The sequence below is a fragment of the Muscardinus avellanarius genome, assembly GCF_963383645.1.
Source record: "Muscardinus avellanarius genome assembly, chromosome: 8".
NCBI classification, from domain to species: Eukaryota; Metazoa; Chordata; class Mammalia; order Rodentia; family Gliridae; genus Muscardinus; species Muscardinus avellanarius.
The window spans coordinates 70,402,446-70,416,860 of NC_137794.1; positions in this window are offsets into that span (position 1 = coordinate 70,402,446).

Genomic DNA, 14,415 nt, shown 5'->3' on the forward strand with positions numbered 1-14,415 from the left:
TGCTACCCATTATATGAGTTCTCTCCCTTCAGAACTAATAAAATATATTTAAGCTCTGTTTTAACTGAAACGATTCTAAAATTTTATTAGATTCTAGCTACCTTTGAAAATTCTATTTTAGATTTATTTTTTTACTTCTCAAACTTTATACCCAATTCATCTGGCATCTATAAATAAAAAGTATCCCAAATCTATTTATATATAACCCCCTTTCATTACAGCCCTTAATCACACCTCTGTCATTTTTTACCCAGATTATTGGAATAGCCTCCTAAGTTACATTCCCACTTTGACTGATAATCATCCATGGTGCATTCACAAGAAAGCAGAATTATATTTTAAAAATATAAAAACCATATTATTTATTTACTGAAAACTCTCTAAAGACCCTTCATTTCATGAAGAATAAAACCCACATTACCATTTAAATAATAATAATAATAATTATAATTATTATTATTATTAGTTCTACTGTAAACTGTGACAGACAGAAAGGCTTTTACACTCTTTTCTGTCCTCTACCTGACTTCTGGTTCTCTAAATACCAAGTTTACTATCTCTTAAATCTCTTCAAGTATTCCCCAGCTATTTTATATCTATGTTATTGACATGTGCATGGTTCTTTCTTTCTAATATAACTCCAAATTCACTTATATTTCCCTGATAGCATTACATATATATAATCACCAGTAACTCTTCTAAGAAAGGTTTTAAATAGTTTATATAAATATCAAACCATTTGAGTATTTCACCTTTACTTAAATTTTATAATTTAATTTTTCCTAGTAACAATAACTTTATCTATTAATAGTAAGTTGCTAATATATATTTTGTTCTCTTTTGTATTATTTCTGTAGTTAGGAAGTCATCTTTACTTGGTATCATTTGTCTTCTATCCTTTTTCTGATTCAATTTTATCAGTGTTTCTAATGAATTTATTTAGACATTTTAGAAAATCAACTTTAGATTATTCTGAAAATTTGCTACCTATATTATTTCATTTCTTTTATCCTACATGAGCATAAGCAGAGGTGGCAAATCTTCCCCTCTCCACTGAATGCTTCATTTATAGAGACTGTGCAGTGGAATCCTCTCCATCATCTTCGCCCCACATTAATAGGATCAGAAGCAGTACCTCTTTCCCTCTCCTCCAGGCACTGCAGAGAATAGAGTGAAGCATTGTCAACTATCCCCAAACAGCATTAAGTAAACAATGGCAAAGAGGTGATACACCACTCTTCTCAATTATAGGATGGAATATGAAAAGGATCCTATAAAAGTGGATGATTCTTTAAATCTATGTTTAAGGTTTTAAGCAAAACCCCAAATGGCCCATGTATAAAACTAGTAAGAATCAAAACAAATTAATTGTGAGAAATTAATTATGTGAATACCGATCATGTTTCAAATTAACTACAGAGGAGCACATGGAAATGAAAACCAAAATTTTACTTACAAAATGTATGTATGTATGATGTATTGTAGTACTGGGGATTGAGTCCAGAGGCATTCCATTTTTGAGCTACACACCTGTCTAGGTCAACATTCTTACTGAAATAACCCAAAAAAAACCAAACACACAATTTAGAGAAATTGTGTGCTTGAAAGATTTTTTTTTGCTCACAGTTTTGGGAATTTTAGAGGTTCAGTCTGTGTCAAGTATAGCTGGTAAAACTCAGGGCATTGCAGTAGTAAGTGGAGAAGGGGGAGCTCAAGACTCTGCTCTCACATCGTGGAGTTTGGAAGCAGAAAGAACAAGAAGAGAGAGGAAAGGCCTCATGTTATCCCCAAGGCTACATCCTTAGAGACCCTTTCTGTAAGCCCACATCCTATATTGCTACTTGTTTCCATGAACGCTAGAAGATTATTTTTAATCCAAACCATTGAACTCCACCTCTAGCCCCCTAGACCTCATGGCCACCTCACAGTTCAAATCGCATTTTGTCCATCTCCAAGAATGACATAATCTTAACAGTTTTTAGCATTGCTGAAAAGTCGGAAGTCTTTTGAGACTCAAACTCTTGGCTGTGAGCCCTTATGAAAACAAAAGGCAAGCTACATACCTCCGATATAAATTGGCACAGAGTAAACATTTGCATTCCAAAAGGAAGAAATTGAGCCATAGAAAGAAGGAATGGGACCAAAACAAGGTCAAAATCCAGCAAGACCAGCTGGATATTGGCACCTGGAGCACATGGTGGTGAAATGCAATTTCAAAGAGGTCTTGGCAGCACTGCCGCTACAGCCTGTTTGATTGCAATGGGTGGCATGCTGGGTCTTCTAGCCTGTCTCCACGGAATACAGCTTGCAGCCTTTTCTCACAGTCGTTCCATGTTTCTGGCATTTCTAAATCATAGAGATTTTTCAACCTTGGCTTCACTCTCACAGCTTTACAAATGGCCTCAGGCCTGCTTGTGTAGATTTTGACCCTGCCACACATTGCCTTGTTTCACAGGCCTTTGTTTGAAATCTGGAGGGATACTCCATGATCCTCTTTCCAGCAAAGCCAACACTATGTGAATGCCAAGATGGACCACCAGCAAAAAATGTAGTCATTTCTTCTTTAATCACTGCCACTGGGCCCTTTTCAATCACTGCTGCTGGGCCCATTTGCATCTGGGTTATTACTGAACCAACGTATATCCGGGCCACTGCTGGCCCCATCTCCATCCTAGCCACTGATGTTCCCACCCCCACAATGGCCACTTTTCCCTCCTTCTATTAATTTATCATGCTTTCTTCCACAACATCATCTCTCTGCACCCCAATTTTGCACATGCCTTTTTGACCAAACTGCAAATCTAAAAATGTTCTCTGCATTACTTTCTACTCCTGAAATTTGGTGTACAATTCACTGAATATGGACATCAATATCAAAAATGCAGTCTGGATACTTTGCTATCTTGAGATTTCCTCTGCAAGCTTAATCAGTCCATTATCTTTAAATTCAGCCTTATGCAAAGTTTGGGGATATGGGCAAAATGCCAATAAATTATTTGCTAGAATGTAACAAGTATGACCTTTACTTCATTTTCCTATTGAAATCTCTTTGCCCTCTGAAATATCTTGAGCATTGTCTCTACTGTCCACCTATCTAGCCACATTCTTGCTATTCTAATTTCCTGTCAAAAACAAGATTCACGGGCCAGGCGTGGTGGCGCATGCTTGTAATCCCCGCGCTTAGGAGGCGGAGACAGGAGGATCACGCAGGTTCGAAGCCAGCCCCGCTGGCGTAAGAGACCCAGTTTCAAAAATATAAAATAGGTCTGGGAGTGTAGCCTGGAGGTAGAAGGGCTTCCAGGAACCCCAGTACCACCAAAAAAAAACCAAACAAAAAAAACAAAACAAAACAAAAAAAAAAACAAGATTTACATTTCATGAGGTCAGACTTGATATAGCAATGGTCGAACCCCTGCTACTAATTTTTATCTTGATCAACATTCTTACTGCCATAATCCAAAATGACTGACCCTTAACTTAAAGAAAGAAAGATTTATTTGTTCACAGTTTTTGGAAATTTAGAAGTTCAGTCCATGTTCAGTTGGTCTGCAGAATTCAAGGCATAGCATTAGGAATCAGAAGAAGGGAGAGCACAGCTTCTACTCTCATCATGAAGGCTAGAAGCAGAGAGAGAGAAAGCAGGGGAAGAGGAGCTTCACCTAATCCCCAGGGTACACCCCAAAGAACACCATTCTGAGCAACCAAGCCCCTGTTCCAACATTGGTACCTTGCTTCTCTGATAGCTAACGAGGACATTCTAAATCCAAACCATTTCAACCCCCCAGCTCTCTTTCATTTTTTATGTTTTATGTATTTATTTTTTTGTGTGTGTGGTACTGAGGGTGGAACCCAGAGGCTTTCTACCTCTGGGCTATACTCCCAGACCTATTTTCTATTTTATTTGGAAACAGGGTCTCACTAAGTTGCTGAGAGCCTCACTAACTAGCTGAGGCTGGCTTCGAACCTGCGCAATCCTCCTGTCTCAGCCTCCCAAGCGCGGGGATTACAAGCGTGCGCCACCACGCCTGGCTTTCATTTTTATTTTGAAAGAGAATCTCAGCAAGTTTCTGAGGACCTCCCCAAGTTGCTGAGGCTGGCCTTGAACTTGCAACCCTACTGTCTCAGCCTCCCAAGTACTGGGATTATAGGCATGCACTATTATACCTGGCTTACTTATAGGTTTTAAAAAATAAATTGAATTTCACACTAGACCTCATAAAGTTAAATCTGAATATATGTTATGAATCTAAGAAGGTTTACTGCCTACAAAATTAGAAAGTTTGTGTAGGAACTACAGTTTCAAAATAATTAGATATAAAGCTAGTTTTAAAAATATTCAGAAAATTTGATAAACTTTTAATAAAACTAAGAAAAAATAGGCAAGTTATAAATACAGAGAATGAAAAAAGGAGAAACCACTGCAACTCCAAGAACATTAAAAAGATAAAAAGGAAATACTGCAAAAAAAAACCAATAAATCAATCCAAGAGTTTAAATGCAATGCAAAAAAATCTTTTAAAATTGCAAAGTACCAATGTGCATCCAAGATAAAAGAAATAATCTGAATAGTCTTATAAATTTACCATTAAAGAGGTTAAAATTGTGTTTAAACCCATATAAAATGGAAATTTCCAAAACCCACACAGTTTCAATATAAATTTTACCAAACATTTAGGGAAATTATGTCAATTTTACATAAAATATTCCAGGAAAAAGAGAGGAGGAAATATTTCTCAACTCATTTATGAGACCAACATTTTGGAGAATGGCTTAAGGCAAAACAGGGAAGATAAGCAGGCTAAGAACTTTGTTCTTTATCCTAAGAACAATGAGAAACAACTTCAGGATTAGAGTCAAGGTTTACATAGAGCTTTGGGCTAAAGCAGAAATAATAATGAACTTTTTTAGGTCATTTCTTTTCATTATTCTTCTCTTTTAAAGTAGAGAGATGAGTAAGCTCTAAGTGTTCCTTCGCACTTCCTTTTTCTTTTCTCTACCACCCCAATCTACATTGCTTTTCCAAGAGAAAACGCCTACATCATGGCATGCCAGGTCTAAGGGGAAACAATTATGCAGGACAAAAAAAAAGCATGCTTACTTGAAATTTTGCACCAATTATAATTCATCAAAAATATTTCATTTCATTTTTAGAATTCCAATTGTTTTAAATCTGGGGGATCTGACTTTGACCCATTTCTTGTTTTCCTCAAGAATATTTGGCAGCTGAGCATTCTCACTGAGAAAATTTGTGATTATAGGATAAAAGATTTTGGTGAATGGATTAAACAGAAAAACACTGATAATGGCAAGCTGCAAATCTATTTGGCAGTTATGTTATTGTAAGGTGTTGTAAAGAAACCTCAGCTGGAGGTGTTGTGTTTTTTGTTTTCAACAAGGTCCCTTTTGGATATACCTTCTTTCAGCCATGTTATGACTTATGAAAGAGGTTTACTTTGCTTCAGTGCTTACATTATATCAACAATTCTTCCATACCACTCAGTTAATCAAAGGCACAGATTTCAGTGTAGAAGATCAAACTTTGCAGTTGTAGAATCACTGGTGCTGTTCAGGGGTGGTTAGCTATGAAGTAGTATATCTCGACCAAATGAGCAGAGTTTGGTCTCCAGCTATATATACTTTGTGAAAGCCAATCTTTCCATCAAAATAGGACTAATGAAGTTGAGGCAACCCATTTTAATGTAAAACAGATGCCAAATAATCTGAAAATATAATTAGAAAGGAGATGACTGTAGCCAGATCATATGGTGAAATTATAGCATTGAAATGGTATAACAAGGTGATAATGTTATCAACATTCCTCAATGATACTGTGAAGTAGATAACAAAAGTTGAAAGTATAAATAAGCGTCATGAAGACCCCTTCAGTGTCATGCAGACCCATCCTCCCACCCTCTCAGCTTGACCCATTTGGGCCCTTCCACAACTTTGTCAGGAACATTCTACTCATAGACAATCATAGCCTTGATACCACTTCATTCACACACTGTAAACTGTTCTTCTGTTCTCTAAATTTTAATACTCTCATAACACCTGCTTCCCTTCACCTCCTTCCTCTCCTTAGATAACTGTTAACTGACCTTGTCTTGATGTTTTTCTATAAAAGCTACATTCACTCACAACATGTGAGCTGAAGTTCTCATGAGACCCCATCCCTGCATTGCTTACCCTATCCCGCATCTTACTCCCATCCCCATACCCATCCTTCTGTTGCTTAATAAACTTCCTTGCCCAGACCCTCGGCCTATCTCCGTGCCTAAGCCATTACCCTCCCCCAAACCTGAAATTTTATGGTGCTGAATCCCAGGAGGCATTGCTGAGACAGACTCAAGAAGCAGTGGGAGGAGGGCCGAGGGAGTGGGGACCTTCACTTTGCTGCTGCCAGAGCAGCATCCAGCACCATAATCTGTATCTGATTGTTTCCCATCTTGTCCTCTGGAAAATACTGTTGGCTTTTATTTATTTCTGTCAGAAATACTAGCACTAGGTCAAGGATTGTCCTGGTTAACCCCAGCCTAATCTCCTGGTCTCAGGAATGCCTGTTCCAGTACCATTTTTTCTCTGGGAGAAGATACAGAATTTGAGGACACTCATCATCTTCACTCCTCTCCTCTTGACTCAAAGGATGAGCAAAACTCAGTAATACCCACCTAAGGACTGTCCCCTAGCTTGCATCAACCTCCAAATCCTACATCCTAGGGGAGATCTTAAACTCTAAAGCTCATTTTCTTCTGTAACATGATTTGGACAATGACAGTCAATGGCCTGAAAATGGCACTTTCAATGTCTAAGTTCTTTTTGACCTTGATAACTTGATTCAGTGCAAAAGGTCTTAGGTTCCTTCAAGCTTTCCCCTTCCTCTACAACTGGCCCTTCTTTTGTCAGTCCTGTACTACTTATCAGATCCTTACTAGAATCCCTGACCAAGTTCTTTCTCCCCTGTGCTCCTTCAGACACTGAGTTTGATCCTGCAGATTTTCCACCACCTCCCTACAGTCCTCAGGCTCCTATTGGCTCTGATGTTCATGTTCTCTTCTCCCTCTCTGTTCTCTCCCAAATTATAAGACAAGTAGACTCCTTTTCTACAGACTCCACACAATATACTAAAGAATGTTAACACATTCTAGACTCCTACAGTTTCACTTATCCAGGTATGACATTACTCTCTTCTTCTCTAACACAACAAAGAAGGTGGGTATCTGGTCCTTAGCTGTGATCTTTTTGGGTTACCTCCACACACAGGATCCCAACTGAAACCCAACATCCTCTATGAGTTGCCTGAAGCACTCCTTAAATACATCAATCAAGATCCCAATTCAGAAGCAGGACAATTATATTTAAATACCCACTTTATTTCCCAATATTTTCCTGATAATCAGAAAAATCTCCAAAAATTAGAAGATGGCACTCAAACCCCTCAAAAAGACTTCATTAAAACAGCTCTTTAGGTCTTTAATAATAGAAAAAATAAACAAACAAACAAAAAACGGAATAAAGATCACATTCAATACCAGCTAGTTGCAACTGCAATCCAGAAAAGCTTTTCCCTCCTAATAGGATGTCATCTGGGCCATGCTTCAAGTGTGTCCAACAAGGACACTGGGCCACAACTTACCCAAATCTATGAGCTGCACTAGACCCCTTCCCAACGTGCAAGGTTAAGGGACACTGAAAATAGAATCATCCCCAAGCCTCTGGACAGATGTCAACCATTCTAGACTCTGATCCAAAGCCAGGATTTTCAGTCACTAACCTCTGGGTACTGTACACTGAAGAATTATGCTGTTCAGGCTCAAAAGTCCCCACTACCTTTAACATCACCAAGGATGGACATAGGTAAACATTGTGGTTGCAGGTAGGCCAATCTCTTTTCTCTTGAACGTGGGGGCTGGCGATTTAGCCTTAAGTAAACATCTGGTACCACTGGTCTCATCTCCCATCTCTATTATGGGGGTTGGTTGATAGCCTTATTTCCAAACCCCTCAAAACCCAACTACTTTTCTGTATTTTAGACACATTTACCCTTACCCCTTTCTTCCTAATAATCCCCTCTTGTCTGGCCCCCTTACTGGAATAAAACATTCTCTCTAAACTCCACACCACCATTTCTGTCTTTATACCTACAGTCCAGATAGGGACTCTTCTCTTCCTCATTCCAGCATTACCCTTATCCCTCTCTTCAGCCCCGACTTTCTTAAAACCCAAGTCAGCTGGGCATGATGGTGCATGCTTCTAATCCCAGCATTTGGGAGGCTGACCCAGAGGATCTGGGTTCATAGACAACCTCAGCTACTTAGTGAGGCCCTTTGAAACTCAGTGAGACCCTGTTTCAAAATTAAGAATAAAAAATAGGGCTGGGGGTATAGCTCAAAGGTAGAATTCTCATGAGTTCCATCCCCAGTACCGAAAAAAAAGTCAACTCTGTAGCTTAGGACACTGAACATCCCTCAGTAGCCACATACTATACTCCTATTATGAATATCCTAAACATCCCACGGCCTTCCCTAACTGAACTCAATACCAATTCCCAACCAAAGTATTACAGGAACTTCAACTAATCACTTATAGTTTTCTCAAATCCAGTCTCCTTCACCCTGTAACCGCCCCCCCCCATAATATACCTACTCTAGCTGTCACAAAGCCAGATGGCTCATACAGCATGATTAAGGATCTCGGAGCCATAAACAATGCTATCCAACTGATCATGTCCACAGTCTCAAACCTTTATTCAATCCTTTCCTTCGTTCTGGCAAACACTTCCCATTTTACTGTCATTGATCTCAATGGTGTATTTTGTACCATTCCACTAGATCTCTCCTCACAAAATATCTTTGCCTTCATCTGGACAAATCCCTCCACCAGTAACCCAGTAACTTAGCAGGACAGTCCTTCCCCAAGAGTTTCAACCCTCACATCTCTGGCAAGGTACAGTCTGGTTCCCTCTCTCCACTAAGTGGCAATAACTATAGAGAATGGGAGAGGGACTTCAGCCTTGTTTCCCTACTTTTGTGGTTTAAAGGCTATCCCCTCTTCTTAGGCCTAGAATTATCTGCTTCTCTGCCTCTGCAAAGGGATTCTCCATTTTAAAAATGTACACGTACACACACACACACACACACACACACACACACAATTAATAAAATATTTGCAACAAATTGGTTCAAGTGTTACTGCACAGGAACAGGTTTTTTACAGATCCTTACCAAGGTTAAAATCACCTTTGAATCACTCCAAGAAAAACCCAAAAGGAAAAAATTAACAAAAACTCCTGTATTTCAGTTACAGAATTAACATAAAGGTTTTTGCTTCTTTTTTTGTTCCTTCTTTTTTCTCATCTCAAATTCTTTTGTATATACTAAAATAATTTTGCTCTTCAAGGTTGTTTGGAGTTTTGTCATTTTTTTCAGTCTTAGCTGTAATGTAAACATGTGTAAATGAACTCTTGGGCTCTCTTGATACTAAAACCAAAGGGAAAATTGTGTCTCTAAAATCCGGACCACTGTAAGACTTCATAGTTATCTTACTGAGCCATGGATTCCAAATTTCACTTCAAAAGTCATCTAAACAAAAATTTATAATAGTGATAGCCTTTTTAGGTTTATATTTGTATATACCTAAATATTGTTTATTTTATATTTTTGTATATTTGTATATTTTATATATTTTATATTTTGCATATTTTACATATTCCTAAATTGCATTATGACTGTCTTCTTTAAGCAAAAATAATTTCTATCTTTTAGGCTAACAGAAAAAAATAAGACATGGTGCTGATGCTCAGTCTCTCCAACTGAGTTCTAATAATATGCTATAAAAATTAAACTGCTCCTTCTTGAAGTTTTGCAGTTCCAGACTACTCAAAACCATCAAAGTAAAAATCCCTATTCCTCTAAGCTACTGGAAGATCTATGAGTCTTATTCAAAAATCATCCTGTTCAAAAATTAAAAACAAAAACCTGCTCAAGCTAAGTTCCCCTATGTATTATATACCAGGAATCTTGCTTCTTTTCACTCTTGTGAGACTTTTTTCTTTTTGGCTATAGAGATTTCTCTGCCCCCAAACAAGTCCCTTGGCTAGAACCAATAAGTGGAACACCCTTATTATTTGCTGCTGTTCCATGTGTTATCAACTACATAATTAAAATTATTTCTTTCAGATGCTCCTGAGGCAAGATGCCACCCCATTTCCATGAGGCCTATCAACGTTCTCCTAAAGATGGCATCCAGGGCACTCCAGCAGTTCTCCCCAGAGTACCCCTCTCCTTTACAAATCACTCCAGTGTCTAAATGATGCCAAACCCTATCGGTTCCCCCTATTTCTTGTTCAACAACTTGACCCATGCCAAGGATTTGGCTCTATTCAGATGCTAGTGGGTAATGTTAGAAGCCAAAGGGGGTGTTAGGGAGCCCTGAGAGCAATCACTGCCAACAGGCCCCAGTGAATCCAGCCTACTATGTTACAACTTCAAGGACCTGTTCCCATCACAAGCCTAGCTGCACTGCAAATATAACCCTTTAATGTCCTTGAGGACCACAAACTAAAGCAGACCTTCATTCCACTCTCATGTTTAACCCACTTCTGTGGATACCTTCCACCCCCTGCTCAAAACCTTGCCAGTAGCTACCAGACAAACCTTTCCACATATGACTCTAAATAAAACCCCATTCATGGACCAAAAGCTGCTAATGTTAAAATTTTACGACAGACTCCTATTTGTTTCAACACTTCCAGCTCCATCTTTTCCACATTTTTAGGATCATTAAAGTCACAATTATGCCAACACACCATCACCAAAATACAACCCTCTAACTACCAATACTTCAATAACCCCTTAACTAAGTGAACCAGATGTACCTTAAAAAACAGCTATATTAAGCACAGATATTGAACAAGGTAACTCAGGATTCTGCCAAAGTTGCCCTTCCAACCCCGCCCCAGACATCTTTCCCTGATTCCTTCACAACAACCTCAACAAACAACAATGCACCCCAAATTAAATCTCTTTCCTCCTCAAATGAATATATTCTCCTAGACACTCATCAATTCTAGCTCCTCCGTGAAAGTAAAACCTGAGCCTCTATTCAAAACACCAAACACTCCTTGATAGGCACTTACCAGGGCTGCCTTGTTCCAGATCCTACAGTTATGGCTAATGACCTCATTTCACAGATGAGATCCTATGCCACCTTTGCTCTACTGACCTCTCTAGCTGTCTCCATAAAACTAGTGTCTTCTTCTTAAGCTTAACTTTACTTACCAACCAACTGTACAGGCATCTTTACTCTGGTCCATCTGGCCCTCTAAGTAGAGCTAGCACTCAACAAGCTCCTTTAATAACCATATATGCAGTGTAAAGGGGAACCCAACTACTTCTGGTCTTAAATGAGTCTGGAATAGCCACAGGTATAACCACTGGAATAGGGGGCATTAGTGTCTCCTCAATTTATTTCCAGTAGCTATCCAAAGATCTTTCCAACAGCCTAGAGGAAAGTTTAAATGGATGGTAATTGTACAAAACCAAGTAGACTCCTTAGTTTCAGCAGCCCTCCAAAAAAGCAAGGCCCAATCTTCTAAAAGCCAAAGAGAAAAAAAAAATGGCGGTGGAAGGCACTCTGCTTATACCTGGAGAAAAGACGTAGTTTTTACATAACTCAATCTGGAATAACGACAAATGCAGCAAAAACTTTTTACTTCAAAAATAAGGCAATGCCTCTAAAAACCCTGGGACAATAGGCAGAAAACTGGGGCTGGCATCTCCCGACTTCTCCCTCTTACAGGACCACTGGTAATTATCATTCTGTTCCTTTTATTTGGGCTGTGCTTTTCTAACTTTGTCTCTAGAACTCATAGATTACAGGAAATGGTACAATTTGATATGGGGTTGAGCCTGTATTGATTGTTCATATTGATTGTTAATAAGAAAGAACTGCATTAATTGCTAATAAGAACATGCTTTCATACTTAGATGGAACAATATAATCCCTCTCTCTGCCTCTAAACTGTCAGGCTAGTGCTGCAGCCAGGATTGACCTTGGTCTGCTAAGAGTTGGCTGTGAGCCCAGCTGAATACTGACTGTTAAAACACAAACACCTGCACTTAGAAAAAGAATTCTATGGATTTTCATATAGTTTAGACTAAAACTAAAAGATAAAAAAGCAAGATAGATTAACCCAATAGTAATTAATAATTACACAAACTAGTTACAGCCCCAAAACTTCATACTTTAGAAGTCTATATTCTTGTGTCTTGTGTGTGTGTGTGTGGGGGGGGGGGTTGGGGATAGAACTCAGGGGCATTCAACCTCCAAGCTACACTCCCTGCCCTATTTTTTATTCTTTATTTTGAAACTGGGTCTCACTGAGTTACAGAGGGCCTCTCTAAGTAGCTGAGGCTGTCAGCGAACAACGATCCTCTGGTCTCCGCCTCCCAAATGCTGGGATTACGAGCATGTGCCACCATGCCCAGCTTTTCTTTTCTTTATTGTAAGACAAGTTTCTAACATAATAAGCAACTTTTAGCAAACAGAGATAGGAAAGGGCTAAAATCTCACCAAGGACATGGGTGGACAATACATTCTTTAAATCTAAAGCCAAAGACAAAGTGGGCTTCTACCATGCAGGCCCCTGACCTTGTTAACCAGGTAATACATTTTGATAAGTGATGTCAGACCTAGCTGTCCCCATGAGGATGAACCAAAAAGGCTAACAAAGAGGGCCTGCACAGCAGAAATAACTGGCAGGCCTGCACCTGCATTTGGAGGGAGAAAGATTATTGGCTAAGCTGTGTGGGAAAGGGAGATGGTAAATTCTTATTTAAAAAATGTGTGCATTCAGAGACCTCAGTGTCTTACTTTCAGGGCACTCCACTGCATCCCTGTGATGCAGTGCTTTATTGTTCTGTCCTTTCTTTCTGCCTTTGTAATAATAAAATTTGCTTAATTGCAGCAGTATAGTTCTGGATATTTTTTTCTAAACTAGCTAAGAACAAAAACCCACACAGACATCTCAAACTGTTACACAATTCACTGCACAAAAACATATGGATGACATTCTGTGGAAGCAAGATGATCACCACCATGGCCTGACAAGAGTGACTCCATGATGTCCTTCACACTGACATAATGCCTCCTTTGTCAGCCAGAAACAGCCCAAGAGAAGCCTGCTGCTCCCTTCCACTTACCATATGGCTGGACTGTAAAAAATATAATGAAGCCATCTTCTCCCCCTACTTGGACCCCACCACAACTTTTTTGGGGGTACATTCTGCCCACCGACCCTCATGACTTTGATGGCCACCCATTCACACACTGCAGACTACTTTTCTGTTTCCTAACATTCAAATGTTCCCATAACACGTGCTTCCCCTCACCTGCTCCTTCTTCCCTTGTAACTGTTGGTTGACCTTGTCCTGATGTTTTCCTATAAAAGTTAAACTCATCTAATAGTGGATAGGCTTAAGTTCTCTTCAGACCCCATCCCTATATCTCTGATCTCACCTCCATTCCCACCTTATCCCATCCCCATCCCTGTGTGGCTTAATAAACTACCCCTGCCCTGCCTCTGTGCCTGAACCATCAGCCTCCCAAAATATGATAGGAAGAAAACTGAGAGGCCACATCTCATTGTGGATCATAATGAGAATATGGGAATAGTGGACGGTGCCAATCAGATACTCATTTTTTTTTTTTTTTTTTTTGGTAGTACTGGGGTTCCTGGAAGCCCTTCTACCTCCGGGATACACTCCCACGGGCTACACTCCCAGACCTAATTTTTAACTTTTTTTATTTGGAAACAGTCTCTTAAGCCAGCAAGGCTGGCTTCGAACCAGGGTGATCCTCCTGTCTCCGCCTCCCAAGCGCGGGGATTACAAGCGTGCGCCACCACACCCGGCAAGATACTCACTTCTTAACCAACTAAATACAAGAGGCACAAGATTTGGTAAAAGAAATTCCTTCACCACCTTCTAAACATGACAGAGCTGATCTCCTAATTAGTATTCAAGAAGTATAAACATGAGCATGATTTTTACATGGCCAGCCATGTAAACTTCAGACTGACGTTAATTGAATGAATGCTGAGAAAGCACCAGGAACCAGGGCAGTGAGATTTTCAAGGTCATCTGTGTACTGATTGTCAAGGTCATCAGACATCACACATCTCGATGGTCTGGAAGACATTTCTACAAGGGCATATCACCAACATCACAACGAAAAGGATGGCAAGAAGATCTGGAGAGAAACATGGTATTTTTTATGTGTGGGCTGTGATATTCTGCTTTACATTGTTCTGTACATTGAAATTTACCACATTAAAAAAGCTATTAAATACTGAAAATCATATACATTTATGTTACATTAAGATTAAACACATTTTCTGTTTAGAAGTAACTCAAGAAC